Below are 14,681 nucleotides of genomic sequence, written 5' to 3'. Positions count from 1 at the left end.
TGTTGCACAGGTTGATGGTCTGACGCGTGGACAGTTATTCATACAGTTACGCCGGTTTATATGTGCGCTGGTACATTGGGTAAATGGCGTAAATGATATATGCGAAAGTCAGCATATGAGGAGTTCTTACAGGTTTATGATCAGACATACGGTTGCAGGATTGTGATCTCGGTTTGAGACGTAGAATGGCTTCAAGATCTGGGCGGTAGCTCAGTCATACATCTGTGCTGAAGTATTAGACGGTTGGGGCGACCCGCGTGGGTACCAACCTCGGCGGAAGAACAGAGAACGGTATGCGGCAGTGGACTGTCGGGTCTTGATAGTCGGACGAAGTGGATGACCGAAGGTCGTAAGCGTGCACAGGTTGTATAGCCGGACGTTTGGGAAGAACAAGAATCTCATGCAGGTTGACGGTCTATGCACAGTGAGGCAGAATGATATGAACGCATAAGCAGCTGGTTGGGTATGCGTTCAGGTCGAAACTGTGTATGATAAAATATCTGTTGTAATACAATTTGTGTTGGTCGAGGATCTTGCCCGACAACACACGGTTGATTGTATATTAATGAAAACAGTTTATAATTGAAAGGTCGGGCGAACTCTTGGGGAGTTGCCATATCTTCAATATATTCTTATCTACCTTCTTTATTGAACTTTGTTGAATAGAAAATATCAAAATCACTCATTCGACACACTTGATAAAGCACCATTTTTCATGGACATCATGTATTTTTATTTGTAATGGTCATATATAATTAGATGGGGCTTCCACAGCTGGAGAGTGTGTTGTGGAGTTGCCTTTCACATTGATCCCGTAATTCACTATCATTTTTTCTAGTATAGTGGCAGGAGAGATAATTGCAAGGCATAATTGTTAGAGATGTGGGGTGCTCTCGAGTGTTCTTATTGGCTTGGGTTAGATAATATTTTGATCATTGGAGGTTCCCTCACTATGATCAAGTGGGTGCAAGATCGTTGCTCTCTTAAAGTTCATGCCCTCTGTAATTGGATGTTGTTGATCAGGAACATCATCCCATCTCCCCTGGAGGTTTCTTTCCAGCATGTATTTTAGGAGAAAAATTTGGAGGTTGATGCTCTCTCTAAGCTCCACCTCTCCCTTTGTCTAGGCTATATTTTCTTTGAAAAGTTCTTTGATGGGCAGAGTAGTTGTGTGGGATTTTTTGAACTATAAATCCCTTATCCAACTGCTGATGTTTTTCTCCTCTTTCATATTTCCTTAGGATATTGTTTTTTGTAGGACTTCTCTTTTCTTTTATTTCATCCCTCTTCGCTTGTAGAGAAATGGACTTTAGTTTAGGATCTCTTTTGTAATTAGAAGTGTTGACATCTATGTATAAGTTGATATAAACATATGATCCTCTAAAACTTTCTCAGTTTGAATGTATGTTCTGTTTTTTCGTTTGGAAAAAAATAAATTAAACATATTCTCTTGAATGCGAAATAATATTTGTGGTAGCTACTAAGAGGATATTTCACAATATCATGCTCATACTATTCACTATTCAAAGAAAATTGATGACTAGTTAACTACAGCTTCTAGGAATTGCATGATATTGAGGTATAGGTATTGTCTATTGAGATATGATCTTTCTCATGTATTTACTATGTCTTCATTTATTTGAAGCACTAAATACGAAGTCTAAATTAGCGTCAAAGAAAAATTGAATTAATGCATCTATCTTTTACTTTTCATATCGCTAAAATGGATATGTGAACAATTAGCTATTGTCCATAGCAGATAGAGACGAATCTGGGCCTAGTCACATTTCAATAATGTGGAGTTTAATCTCAGCCTTTCACATTTCAATAATGTGGAGTTTCAGTTATCATGTACGAGATGAAAAATGTTAAACATCTAGTAATTTCCAACATAATTCTACAATTCTTGTCGGACTTAGTCAACATTCTATTCATTTTATTCGGACGAAATAGGTGAATGAAATATCTTCATTGCAATTGTACTACTGGTCGAAATGTTTTATTTGGTCAATGATAGATCAACTTTGAAGGTTTCATTTTGAATAAGAGGCATCGAGGTATTTTCCTTTTTACTTATATGATAAGAGTGAAAAGTTCAGGATTAGGTTGTGATTTGATTAAATATTTTTATGTGGACATTGTCTATTACGCTTACTACTCATAACCTATGCATGAGTACAACATGTTGACAAACATTTCCGCAAGTGTGTCACACCCGACTACCTCTATTTTCTTTGCCACTAGTACTTGAATCATGCATTGGTGCACTTGAAATTGTCCAATATTCAATACTACTAGAAAAATTTTACTTAATACTTTAGTGTACCTCTTGCACTTTGATTTGATACCATGAAATTCTTCATGTGAGACACGGGAAAGATAGGAAAAAACTTAGAGTGTGCTAGAAGAGGCAAGATATAGGAAATTTTTCAAACACATTGTATGATTTTATAGGGTCCATGGAATTTTGGTGCTAATTTTTGGGGGTTATTTTCTTTGAGTGGTGGTTGTTTATAAGGTTGCAGGAAAAGAAACACCTAATCCCCTTTTACAAAAGAAAATTTGGAGAGATGCTAGTCTACTTGTGGTTTCATTCTATTTTGAGCCATAAGAAATTTTTTTTAAATGTGTAGAGAACGTCTTCTTTGTTATGAAGTGCATTATCCATTGTCTAAACCTTAGAGATGCTTAGTAAATAGGAGGTTACTAACAAGGGTTTTGGGCCATAAACAACTTCATATGTTGTTGTTTTGATAGCTCCATGATAAGTGGTATTGTACCACCATTGTGCTAGGAGAAGCCATTATGCCCATTGGTGTGGTTTTTCAATCAAAAATAGGTTTCTAAGAACTTATTGATCACTTTGGTTGGACCATCTATTTGGGGATGTTACACAATGCTTATGTTTAGCTAGTTTTGTATGTCCATGTTAGCAATTTTCAACACAAGGTTTTTTCTTTTGGAAATTTCATGGCACATGTTGTTTCAACCCATGGTTTTCTAATTCTGATTAAGGAATAATATTTTAATCTAATATGAGTAAATGAATTAAGTATTTGGGATGTCACAAGACCCTATATATTGTATTGTAAACAATGATGTTTCTTGATGATAAAAATGATTGTGACATTCCAACTTTACAAAAAATCCAAAGAAGACAAACACAAAAAAATCGTACTCGCTCTAAAACTTATTATACTCAAATATGATTCTGTAACAGTGATTACGATCGGTATGCCATGTGCCTCAACCACAACAAATTTGTCAGAGAATTAGAATCACTGTAGCTAGTGGGAGACTAGACCTTTTAGAGGGCGGTTGTTGTATCATATACTCCTTTGAACAAAAATATAAATCCCTTCCAACCATATTCAACGTCACCATCTCCATTTTTGCTCACCTAATCTACCATCTTTCTAGCATATTGCAATCATAGAACAAAAGCTTTGTAATTGGCAGAACAGGAAGCAATTGAATACTTAGTCTACATTCTCTACATAAACCACAATTTCTTGTCCCGCTTAGTCGCCCACAAAATATGCACAACGTGGTGCTCTATTAAGGGACTGGTAAGGGAATCCTTGATGTGAAGTCATGAGTTCAAATCCTTGAAGTGAAGTCACTAGTTCAATTCCTTATGATTGAGTGCTCTGTTAGGGCACTCCTTGACGTGAAGTCACCAATTCAATTCCTTGATGTGAAGTCACCAGTTCAATTCCCTGTGATTGAGTGCTCTGTTAAGGCACTCCTTGATGTGAAATCACCAATTCAATCCCTTGATGTGAAGTGATTGAGTGTTATGTTAACGCACTCCTTGACGTGAAGTCACCAATTCAATTCCTTGATGTGAAGTCACTAGTTCAATTCCCTGCCCCATAGGGTGCCTTGTTAAGGCACTCCTTGATGTGAAGTCACCAGTTCAATTCCCTGCCTGATAGAGGTGATATATTGGACATGATTAAGATATAGTCACACCAATCTTACTATATATATATATATATATATACACAAAACCTTCACTATACAAATCATTAAAATGATAAGAAAACTTTAAATAATAGATCTAATAAAGACTCCAGAAGTAATAAAGTGTCCAAGCATATGCTCTATATGGTTTATCTTTCTATGATATATTTATCAATTGCATGTGATACTAAACTAAAAGAGAGATTCAGACATCATGTTTAATCTAAAATTATTATTTTATTTATTTATATTTACATAAAAATATTCATCTCTAAAATTATTGTTTATTTAGTTTCACATAACAAAATTCTTTGATTGTTAAATTTAAATTAATAATGCAGATAACCATTAGTAATTGCAAATGTAAATTAATTTTTTATTATTTATGAAAACTAAACCATCAAGTACCCTCTAATAATCCATAAGGAGTAACCTTTTACTCCTACTAAATATATAAAAATATAAGTTTTTATTTTTTAATAATTAAAAGCTATTTTTTTTTTTAATAAGTATAAGGTAATTTTTCATTTTTATTACCTATACGTAAGAGTATAGTGTTGAATTTGAAATGAATGATATATGTACATTTAAACACTAATAAAAAACCCTTTATTCAATTGTTTTTGCTAACATGTTAGGTAAGATATTTGATTAAAATTGTCACTTTCTTTTTAAAAAAAAAATTATGATAAAGTAGGTTAGTTAAGATATTCTAAGCAGATGGAATTTGAAGTGATAGTGTCATTTGCTTCCATTAAAATCTATGGATTATTATATCAAACCCTATGATAAAGTATGTTAGTTAAGATATTCTAAAGAGATGGCATTCATGGTAATAATGTCATTTGCTTCCATTAGAATCTATGGATTATTATATCAAACCAATGAGTTGTATTCCTAACAACATTATACATTATATATGATTTTGATTATATATATCTATATCTATATATATATATATATATATATATATTGTATAATGTTGTTAGGAATACAACTCATTGGTTTGATATATATCTATATATATATATATATATATATATATATATATATATATATATATTCTAAAGAAAATAAAGTTGGAAAAATAAAAATTAAAAATTAAAAAATGTTAGGGAAAGGGTAAAAAGCGAGCTACATAATACAAATAGAAAACAGTGAAGGCATTCGACATAGGTGAAGTGACACCTCACTTAAATCCCTGAAACTTGTTGAAGAAGAGTTTAATGGATTAACTCAGGTAGAGAAAGAGCTGTTGAAGAGCAATAAGAAGAAGGACTCAAAAGCCCTTGCATTTTTATATCAAGCTGTGCATGAGAGTGTGTTTCCAAGGATAGCAGTAGCCAAGACATCCAGAGAAGCATGGCAAACTCTCAAGACAGCCTATCAATGCATGGAGAGAGTGAAGACAGCAAAACTATAGTTGCTGAGGAAAGATTTTGAGAACCTGCACATGAAGGAGTCAGACAATATTGATTCATTCTTCACACAAGCAATTGGTCTGGTCACACAGATGAGATCTCATGGAGAAACTCTGGAAGAAAGGAGGATTGTGGAGAAACTATTGAGGTGCCTACCCTCAAAGTTTGATGTGATTGTCAACACCATAGAAGAGACAAAGGATCTCTCAAATTTTTTAGTTGATGAACTTCATGCATCACTGATAACACATGAGCAGAGGTTGAGTAGAAATGAAAATTCATCTCCAGGGCAAGCCTCTAAGACCCAGATGTCATTTGGAAGAGGAAGAGGTCAAGGCAGAGGAAACAAGAGAGGAAGAGCCAGAAGCCAATACAAAGGTGGAAGAAACAGTTCAGAAAACGTTCAAGGAAGAGGCAGCAATCTGAATCAGAACCAAGGCCATGGCAGTAGCCAACAAAGTGGACAACATCATGCTCAAGGACAAAGGTATGAAAAATCCAATGTCCAATGTTATTACTGTAAAAAATATGGGCACTACGCAAATGAATGTAGGAAGAAGCAGCATGATATGAGTAATAGATCTAGTGCAAATATCACTAGAGAAAATATCAGTCAAGATAATGTGTTGTTAGTTTGTAATATGGTTGAAACAAACAGTGAGGATATATGGTTTCTAGATTCTGGTTGCAGCAACCATATGATAGGAAACATAGCCCTGTTTTCTGATTTAGATCAAAATGTGCAGTCACAAGTTACACTTGGGACTGATAGTAAAATTTATGTTATGGGAAAAGGAGAAGTTAAAATATTTACAAAGAAAGGTGAAAAGAAAACCATAGCAGATGTCTATTATATTCCTGGAATGAAGTGTAACCTCTTGAGTATTGGACAACTTGTTCAAAAGGGTTACAATGTTTTCTTTGAGAATGATGTATGCACCATCATGGATAGATCACCCAGAAAACGTTGTATTGTTGAACTGAAGATGACAAGGAACAGGACGTTCCCTCTCAGAATAAGAGCAGATTTGAAAAGTAAAGAAGAAATTGCAGCAGTGACACAAGAGGCTCTCCAAAGCGTACCAAAGGATGAAAATTGGTTGTGGCATTTGAGATTTGGACATCTCAACTTTGGAGGTCTTAATTTGTTGAGTAGAAAAGGAATGGTAAGAGGATTACCATTGATAGAAAAGCCAGACAACCTTTGTGAAGGTTGTATATTGGGGAAACAACACAGAGAAAGTTTTCCAACCGGGAAAAGCATAAGGGCAAAGGCACCCTTAGAAATTGTCCACTCAGATTTATGTGGACCGATGCAAGCTCCATCACTTGCAGGCAGCCAATATTTTCTAACATTTATTGATGACTTTACCAAAAATACTTGGGTTTATTTCCTGAAGAATAAGAGTGAAGTGTTTGAAAAATTTCAAAATTTCAAAGGACTTGTAGAAAATCAAAGTGGGTTGCTTATCAAGGTTTTGAGAACTGACAGAGGAGGTGAGTATATCTCCAAAGAATTTTTATGTTTTTGCAGAGAAAATGGAATTCATAAGCAATTTACAGCAAGGTACACCCCACAACAAAATGGAGTTGCTGAAAGGAAAAATAGAACAATCATGGATATGGCAAGGAGCATGTTGAAGGCAAAGAATTTGCCAAATGATTATTGGACTGAAGCTGTACACTGTGCAGTATATATTTTGAATAGGTATCCTACAAAAGCAGTAATGAACAAAGTGCCAGAAGAAGCATGGAGTGGGAGAAAGCAAGGAGTCACCCACAAGAAAGTTTCTGGTTGTGTGGCTTATGCACACATTTCAGATCAACTAAGAAAGAAATTGGATAGCAAAGGGGAGAAATGTATTTTCATTGGATACAGTGAAGAATCCAAAGCTTACAGGTTGTATATCCCATCCACCAAGAAGTTTTTTGTGAGTAGAGATGTTCAATTTATTGAGGAGGAAGCTTGGGATGGAAGCATAGAGAAAACAGTTAATGTTAAAAATTGTTTGTCTCATGATGAAGATGATGAAGAGTTGGCTGAAACACATCCCCAAACAACAGCGCCAACACCAGAACAGCAAGAGACACCCTTAAGAAGAAATGAGAGTGCTTCTCCAAGCACACCACAAGGAGGAAATTCAAGTGCATCTACAAGCACTTGCACACGAAATGAAAGAGGTCAGAAATTTAAGTGATATTTATGGTGAAGGTATGAATTCTCTGTTTGCTTTGTATTGTCATGTTGATGACCCTGTTCATTTCGAAGAAGCAATTAAAGATAAGAAATGGATAGAAGCTATGGATGAGGAGATGAATGCCATAGAAAGAAACAAGACATGGGATTTAGTTGATCTACCAAAAGGTAAATAAGTCATTGGAGTTACATGGATCTACAAGACCGAGAGTAATGCTGAAGGCAAGATAGAAAGGCACAAGGCAAGACTTGTTGTCAAGGGATACAAGCAGCAGTATGGGAGAGATTATGAGGAGACTTTCGCACCGGTTGCAAGAATGGAAACTGTGAGAGCAGTGCTGTCCATAGCAGCACAAAACAAATGGAAAGTTTACCAAATGGACGTGAAGTCAGCATTCTTGAATGGAGTGTTAATGGAAGAGGTTTACGTTGAGCAACCTCTAGGCTATGAGAAGAAAGGCCAAGAGCACAAAGTTTGCAGATTGAAGAAAGCTCTTTATGGGCTGAAGCAAGTGCCAAGAGCGTGGTACAGTAGGATAGATTCCTATCTACTAGAGAACGGATTTGAGAAGTGTGAGGGAGAACCCACAGTTTACATCAAAGAAAAAGACGGTAAAATTTTAATTGTTGTGCTATATGTTGATGATGTGATTTTTACAAGTAATGATGACTACCTCATTGAAAATTTAAAATCAGTCATGAAAGAAGAATTTGAGATGACTGACATGGGTTTGCTGAGATACTTCTTAGGAATAGAAGTAGGTCAAAATAAAAATGGAATTTTTATTTCACAGGCAAAATATGTAAACGAAGTGTTGAGCAGATTTAACATGCAGGACAGCAAGGCAGCAATCATTCCCACAGTGATGGGATTAAAACTCAGCAAAGAGGACATTAGCAAAGATTTTGACCCTAGCATGTACAAGAGCATAGTTGGCAGCCTTATGTATTTAACTGCAACTAGGCCGGACATAATGCATGTTGTTAGTTTAATTTCCAGATTCATGGAGAGGCCAAAAGAAACACATTGGCAGGCAGCAAAGAGAATTCTGAGGTATGTTAAAGGTACAAAAAGGTATGGCATATTTTCTACTGTTTCAGAACATTCAGATTTAGTTGGATACACAGATAGTGATTGGGCTGGAAGTGTAGATGACCGGAAAAGCGCATCTGGTTACATTTTTCACATAGGTTCAGGAGCCATTTCATGGGCTTCCAAGAAACAACCAATTGTGTCATTATCTACAGCAGAAGTAGAGTATGTGGCAGCTACAGCAGCAGCGTGTCAGGCGGTTTGGATGAGGAGAATGTTAAGAAGTCTATGCCAGGAGCAGGCAACATCAAAAATTATTTTTTGTGACAATAGCTCAGCTATTGCATTATCCAAGAATTCTGTATTCCACAAGAGAACAAAACACATAGACACAAAGTTTCACTACATCAGAGAATTGGTGAACAATGGAGAAATCATATTACAACATTGTAGGACTCAAGAACAGGTTGCGGATATTCTGACCAAGGCATTGGACCAGAAAAGTTTTGAGTTTTTAAGGAAACGTTTGGGTATGACTGATAACCCAACAGTTGAAATTAAAGGGGAGTGTTGAAATTATAATTTCAACTGCAGTGAACAGTTGAACAACAGCAGCTACTTTACTTATTTTTCCTGATCCGACGCCCCACATTTATTTCTGTTTCTTTTAAGTCACCGCCATTACCATCTTTTCACTCTTTAATCATTTTTGTGTTCCCGAAGGACGAAGATCAGATCTAGTGCTACACCATTACTTCTCAACAACCGTATTAATGAGCAGAATGGCTGAAAGAGAAAAGAACCAGCCTCGAGCTGTCGCAGCATTTATCAACAATAAATTTCAACCCCACTGACTCAAGAAATACAACAAAAGATCAGATTTGTTCATCATGAGCAGCAAAGACTTCATCAGCAAGTTAAAGCGGTGATGGATAAGTTAGACCCTTTCCCTCACTATAAAATGCAGACACAGTAGTGTAGAAAACAGGGGAAATAGATTGAGAGTTTTTTTTGTATCGCACAACAGTGCTGAAATTGTAATTTTCTGAGATAGTGAAAATTTGGTTTGTGGAACTGAAGCGTTCCTGTTGTAATCCCTCTGTCAAGAGGAAGATGCTCTTTAGCATAATCTTTTGTGAAGATCCCTCTATGTGAGGAAGACGTATTTTTATCAGTTAGTTTATTGTTTATAAATAGAAGTTTCTTTTTGCGTGTTGCTGAAACACCGTAAGTCAAAAATAGTCTTGACGTCAAAAATACCGTTGCTGAAACACCGTAAGTCAAAAATAGGCTTGACGTCAAAAACATCGTTGCTGAAACACTGTAAGTCGAAAATAGACTTGACGTCGAAAATTACGTTGCTGTAACAATACGAACAACAACTGAAAAAAATTACATTGCTGTAACAGTACGAACAACAACTGAAAAACACTGCGTTGCTGAAACACCGGTTACAGCAAAGCGATTTTTTTCTGTTTTCGCTATGTTAAAACAGAGCATTATTTTGTTCAGTTTTTGATCCCGTGGCAAAGTAGAGTATTATTTTATGCTCTGTTCTTTTGTTTTTGAATTATCAGAAATTCCCAAAACAAAGTATTACTCTCTGTTCACATTTTTTTTGTTGTTTCGAAATTCATCAGAAAATTCCTAACAATGGTAAAAGAGGATTTTTCCACTGCATTTTGTTTGGAATAACCAGAAATCCCCGACAAACGGAACATCATTTCTCGCATTTTTATGCTCGTGGCGAGCCCTAGGCCTGCATCAAAATTTTGGCATAAGTGAAATAAGATCATATCACCACTTAGATGAAGGAATACCTATGTCTTTCTGCAGACTCTCTTCATCCAAAATCTCTAGTAAAGACTCCGCCATAAGTGAATCTATTGTATAGAAAGTATAGTCAAGAGTTCCAAGAAAATATCTAGTACAATTGGTGAATAAAGGTTGATTTTTTGCACGGTCTGTTCTTCTTTGTTGATGGTATAAACCTTGCTCTACTCCTGCCATTCTTGCAAAGGAAGAATAAGCACTAATGAGAGGTAGTTGGTAACAAATCTTTCTTACAGGACCTAACATACCAAGGGGATTTGTTGTTAATTCCAAATGTTAGGGTTCAACTTTTACTATTACAGGAATTGAGTTGAAATATCCACAAACTAACATAGGTATGTTTGCATTGGCAACTATTTTTTCTAGTCCTTAAAGAAGAGTATGAACCTGTCAAAGTTTGACATCCTTGAGATCCAGATTGGAATTTATGTGTGTATTAGGTACATAAATAATTTAACGTTTTCCAAGTGCAAGGGCTTCGATCCCATGCTTACTGTCCTTTTCCTCCAAAACTATAATGAAAGTAACATTATCCTTAAGAAACTGACTAAGAGTAGCCTTTTTCAGACTTGATGGCACCACAACTTCTGTCAGAGACTGTGAAACTTTATTGAATTCAACCTCATAGTTCTGAACAAGTGAAAAAAAACCATGATAGTAAAGATTTGTAAAACCATCAATTGCATAAGTTGTGCCACTTTAAACCTCTATTGTTTTCCTCTTGTAAACAACTATGTACTGATGATTTTCTAATTCAGGTGCAAAGAACTCCTCAAAATGATCACTTGAACCTCTTGAAGGCAACGAATATCTACCTGATAACCAAAAATTTCACTAACCTATAGCCATGAGCTTTAGTCGTAGCAAATATCGACCTCAAGCACATGAAATTATAGGCAAGGACAAAGCCGACGGGAAACATGAAATTACAGGTGATGATGAAGCTGATGGGAACAACTATAGCTATGATGGCAGGAAAAACGATAGCACGTGTCATTTTTTTATTCGACGGAGGATGAAAAAATGAAGAGTCGTGATTGCATGGGCTGAAAAATGTTTACCCATCCCAACCCTGAATGAAAACACCTGCAATGTAATTATGATATTTAACACAGGGATATTTAAAATATCAATGTTTGATACTATATTGAATAGTTTAGACTTGGTTTATTATAAATAGAATTCAGGTCATAACAAAAATATAGAGATGTAAGAGGATAAATATATATTAATTAGAAATATCATTAAATTAATATAACTTATTATAAAAAGTTGGTCATGTACATATTAAGTGTTAGTTGTTTAGATGAATGTGTGATTAAATGATGTTATTTGAATTAAATATTTTATAATTTCAAGTTATTATTATTAATTATAAAAATAATTAATATAATCTCAGATTAGATGTTTCTGTGATTCATGATATAAGCTAAGAATTTATGGAGAAATCATATAACCATTTTAGGGTTAACATGTTTTTCTTTTATCTAGGTTCATAATGAGGACAAGGATGAGGAGCAAGATTAACAGACCATTAATTTATACGAGAGATGCAATGGTAAATTTCCAACGTTCAAAAAGAAAAATAAATGAAAAGATCCGTTAAGGGATAAAAATAATTTAATTGTTAGTTATTTTTGAATTTTATATTTAATTTGTTTAATTTTCATACTTCAGAAATTATTATATCCTCTAACAATTTATTTATTTATTTTTTAATACTTAATATTTATTTATTTATTTATTTTTATTTAATTCTTAGGAATTCACATATCATATTAATTCAAATTATATTAATTATAAATAATGATTTACTAAAAGAAATATCTATGTAATAAGAAGGGAAGTTTTTATAATAATAACAATATTATTAATAAAAACCAATAAAATTATATCTGTTTAATAATATAATAATATTATAATTCATAAAATCAATAATAAACCAAAATTCAAAATAAAATCCAAAAGAATTACAATAAAAGATAATATAGAACTCGGTACATACCAATCTGGAAAGGAGAAATACCAAAGGAGGAGAGAGATACCCGGGGTGGGTGGGGGCGCGGGGTTAGGGGAGAGGGGTGTTTAAGAATAAAGAGAAGGTAGCCATCAGCTACTTAACTTCCATCCATTGTCCCTATAATGGGGGCGGGGGAGCGGGGTAGGGGAGAGGGGTGTTTAAGAACAAAGAGAAGGTAGCCATGAGCTACTTAACTTCCATCCATCGTCCCTATAAATAGTCTTCTCTTTTCAATCTCGATGTCTTCTCGTAATTTTCAGACATGGAAATGATCAACCCTCAAAAGGACCTAAGAATCCTCGAAGAAAATATGATGTTTTTTTAATTCAACATGTTCCGCTAGAGAAGAGGAGTGAGTCCTATAGTGCCTAAGATCCACTGCGTGCTCTTGAATCCTCTGAGAAATGGAATGACTAGTCTCTCCAATGTAGGGGGTTCTAGAAGAACATGGAATTAAATAAACACCCTTCATGCTTTTTGGATAAATCAGGTCCTTAACGGATCTTAAAGAGCCATGAATGGTTTTCAAAGGTCTAAAAGTGGATCCAATATTATGCTTCTTCAAGATCCTAACAATATTGTGTGTCGTCCCTTGGATAAACGGAAGCTGCATACTAGAGCCACCTCAACCTATTTCTTAGATATAGGTCCCTCACTAGCTTTTGAAAAGGCCTCAAAACCCTGGAACTTATTATAACCATTCTTATTTAAGACATTAAAGAGATTAGTTTTCTCAACCTCCAAATGTTCTTCATCAGAAAACCTTAAAGCCCTAGTAGCTAGAGTGTTGAGAACCCGTAGTTTTTGGGCTAGAAAATGATGAGATTTAGCATGAAGATATTGTTCTGTGTGGGCTTCCTTATGAAAAACATGGTTTGAGAAAAACAATTATCTTTCTATGAGATAATCACATCAAGGAAGGTCAAGCTTCCATTAACCTCACATTCCATGGTAAATTTAATGGAATTAGATTGATTATTGAGATGCTTGAAAAAGGATACCAATTTTTCCTTCCCATGGGGCCATAGGTTGAAGGTATCATCAATGAATATTTTCCAAATTTTTGGCTTAAATCTAGCTGAAGCTAAAGCTCTTGCTTCGAAATCTTCCATAAATAGGTTTTCAATCTGTAGAGAGGGGGAAACCCATTGCCACCCCACATGTTTTCTCATAGAATTTTCCTTCGAAACTAAAGAAGGTGGACGCAAGGCAAATTTCTACAAGCTTTACAATATCAAGATCCATTATGTGATTGATACCATCATTGACTTATGAAAAATCATAGTTAGTTGTTAAAAATAGTGTTTAATATTATTAAATCTTAAAGACTTTTTGGGTAAAGACTTTGTTGGGTAAATACTATATCCATATTTTCATAGTAATTTGCATTAATATTTATTGTGTTATTAAGATTGACATTATTTATTTTTTCCGGCTTACATTATTTCTTAAAATTGAGATTATTATTGTGGTTGATATTATTAACACTAACACTGATATTAATATTAGTATTAATGTTACTATTAATTTTATTAATATTAGTATTGACATCAATATTAAATATGTTGACATTTTAAGACTTTGTATATTAATATTAGTCTTAAAATTAACACTAATATTAATAGTAATATTAGTATTAGTATTAACATTAACATTAACAATAATATTCATATTAGGTTTTAGTTTTTTTTTCCAAAGGGAAGAGACCCCAATTTTATTCATCTTGAAACAAGGAACAAAATTACATTCTACATATATTGTAAGTATTTAGTAAGACACACCTCGCAAATTATGAGCTAAAGAAAAAATATGAAAAAATTACATATGAAAATATGAAGCTAAGTGTGATAATAATCACTTAAATTCTCTTTCTTTCCTTTATTTTTTTGTACTTTCTACCATTCCCCTATGTTCTAACCAAATGAAACCATTTCTAGTTCACATCCTATTGACCCTTGGGTTTGAACCCAACCCAGAGGCTTTGGTCCCTCTTCTTGTACTTAAGTTTCTTCTTGATTCCATGAATTCATAGTTTCTTTCATTTCAGTAGAAGTTAACCTAAAATCCTATGGTTGTTGCCTCTACATCACCTCTCTTATGGGAGAATGAGTGTAACCTCTCACAACTAGAACACAAAAACATTTTGTTTATGATTTCTTGGAAACAGATTAGTGTTGGTTGTCCTGGTTTACATTTTCTTCCTCTAGTTTA

At 34.5% G+C, this 14,681-nt stretch overlaps 1 pseudogene; it reads right to left on the bottom strand.

Moving 5' to 3' along the window:
• The window catches only part of LOC149256359 (carbon catabolite repressor protein 4 homolog 1-like), a 78,785-nt pseudogene that overhangs the window by 3,271 nt on the left and 60,833 nt on the right, over positions 1-14,681 (bottom strand).

Source organism: Pinus tabuliformis, chromosome 7 (assembly GCF_031772625.1).
Source record: "Pinus tabuliformis cultivar Carrire ecotype Pingquan chromosome 7, CPIR1, whole genome shotgun sequence".
NCBI lineage: Eukaryota > Viridiplantae > Streptophyta > Pinopsida > Pinales > Pinaceae > Pinus > Pinus tabuliformis.
The sequence above is the reverse complement of the archived record's forward strand: the minus strand, read 5'-3'. Positions and strand labels throughout refer to the sequence as shown.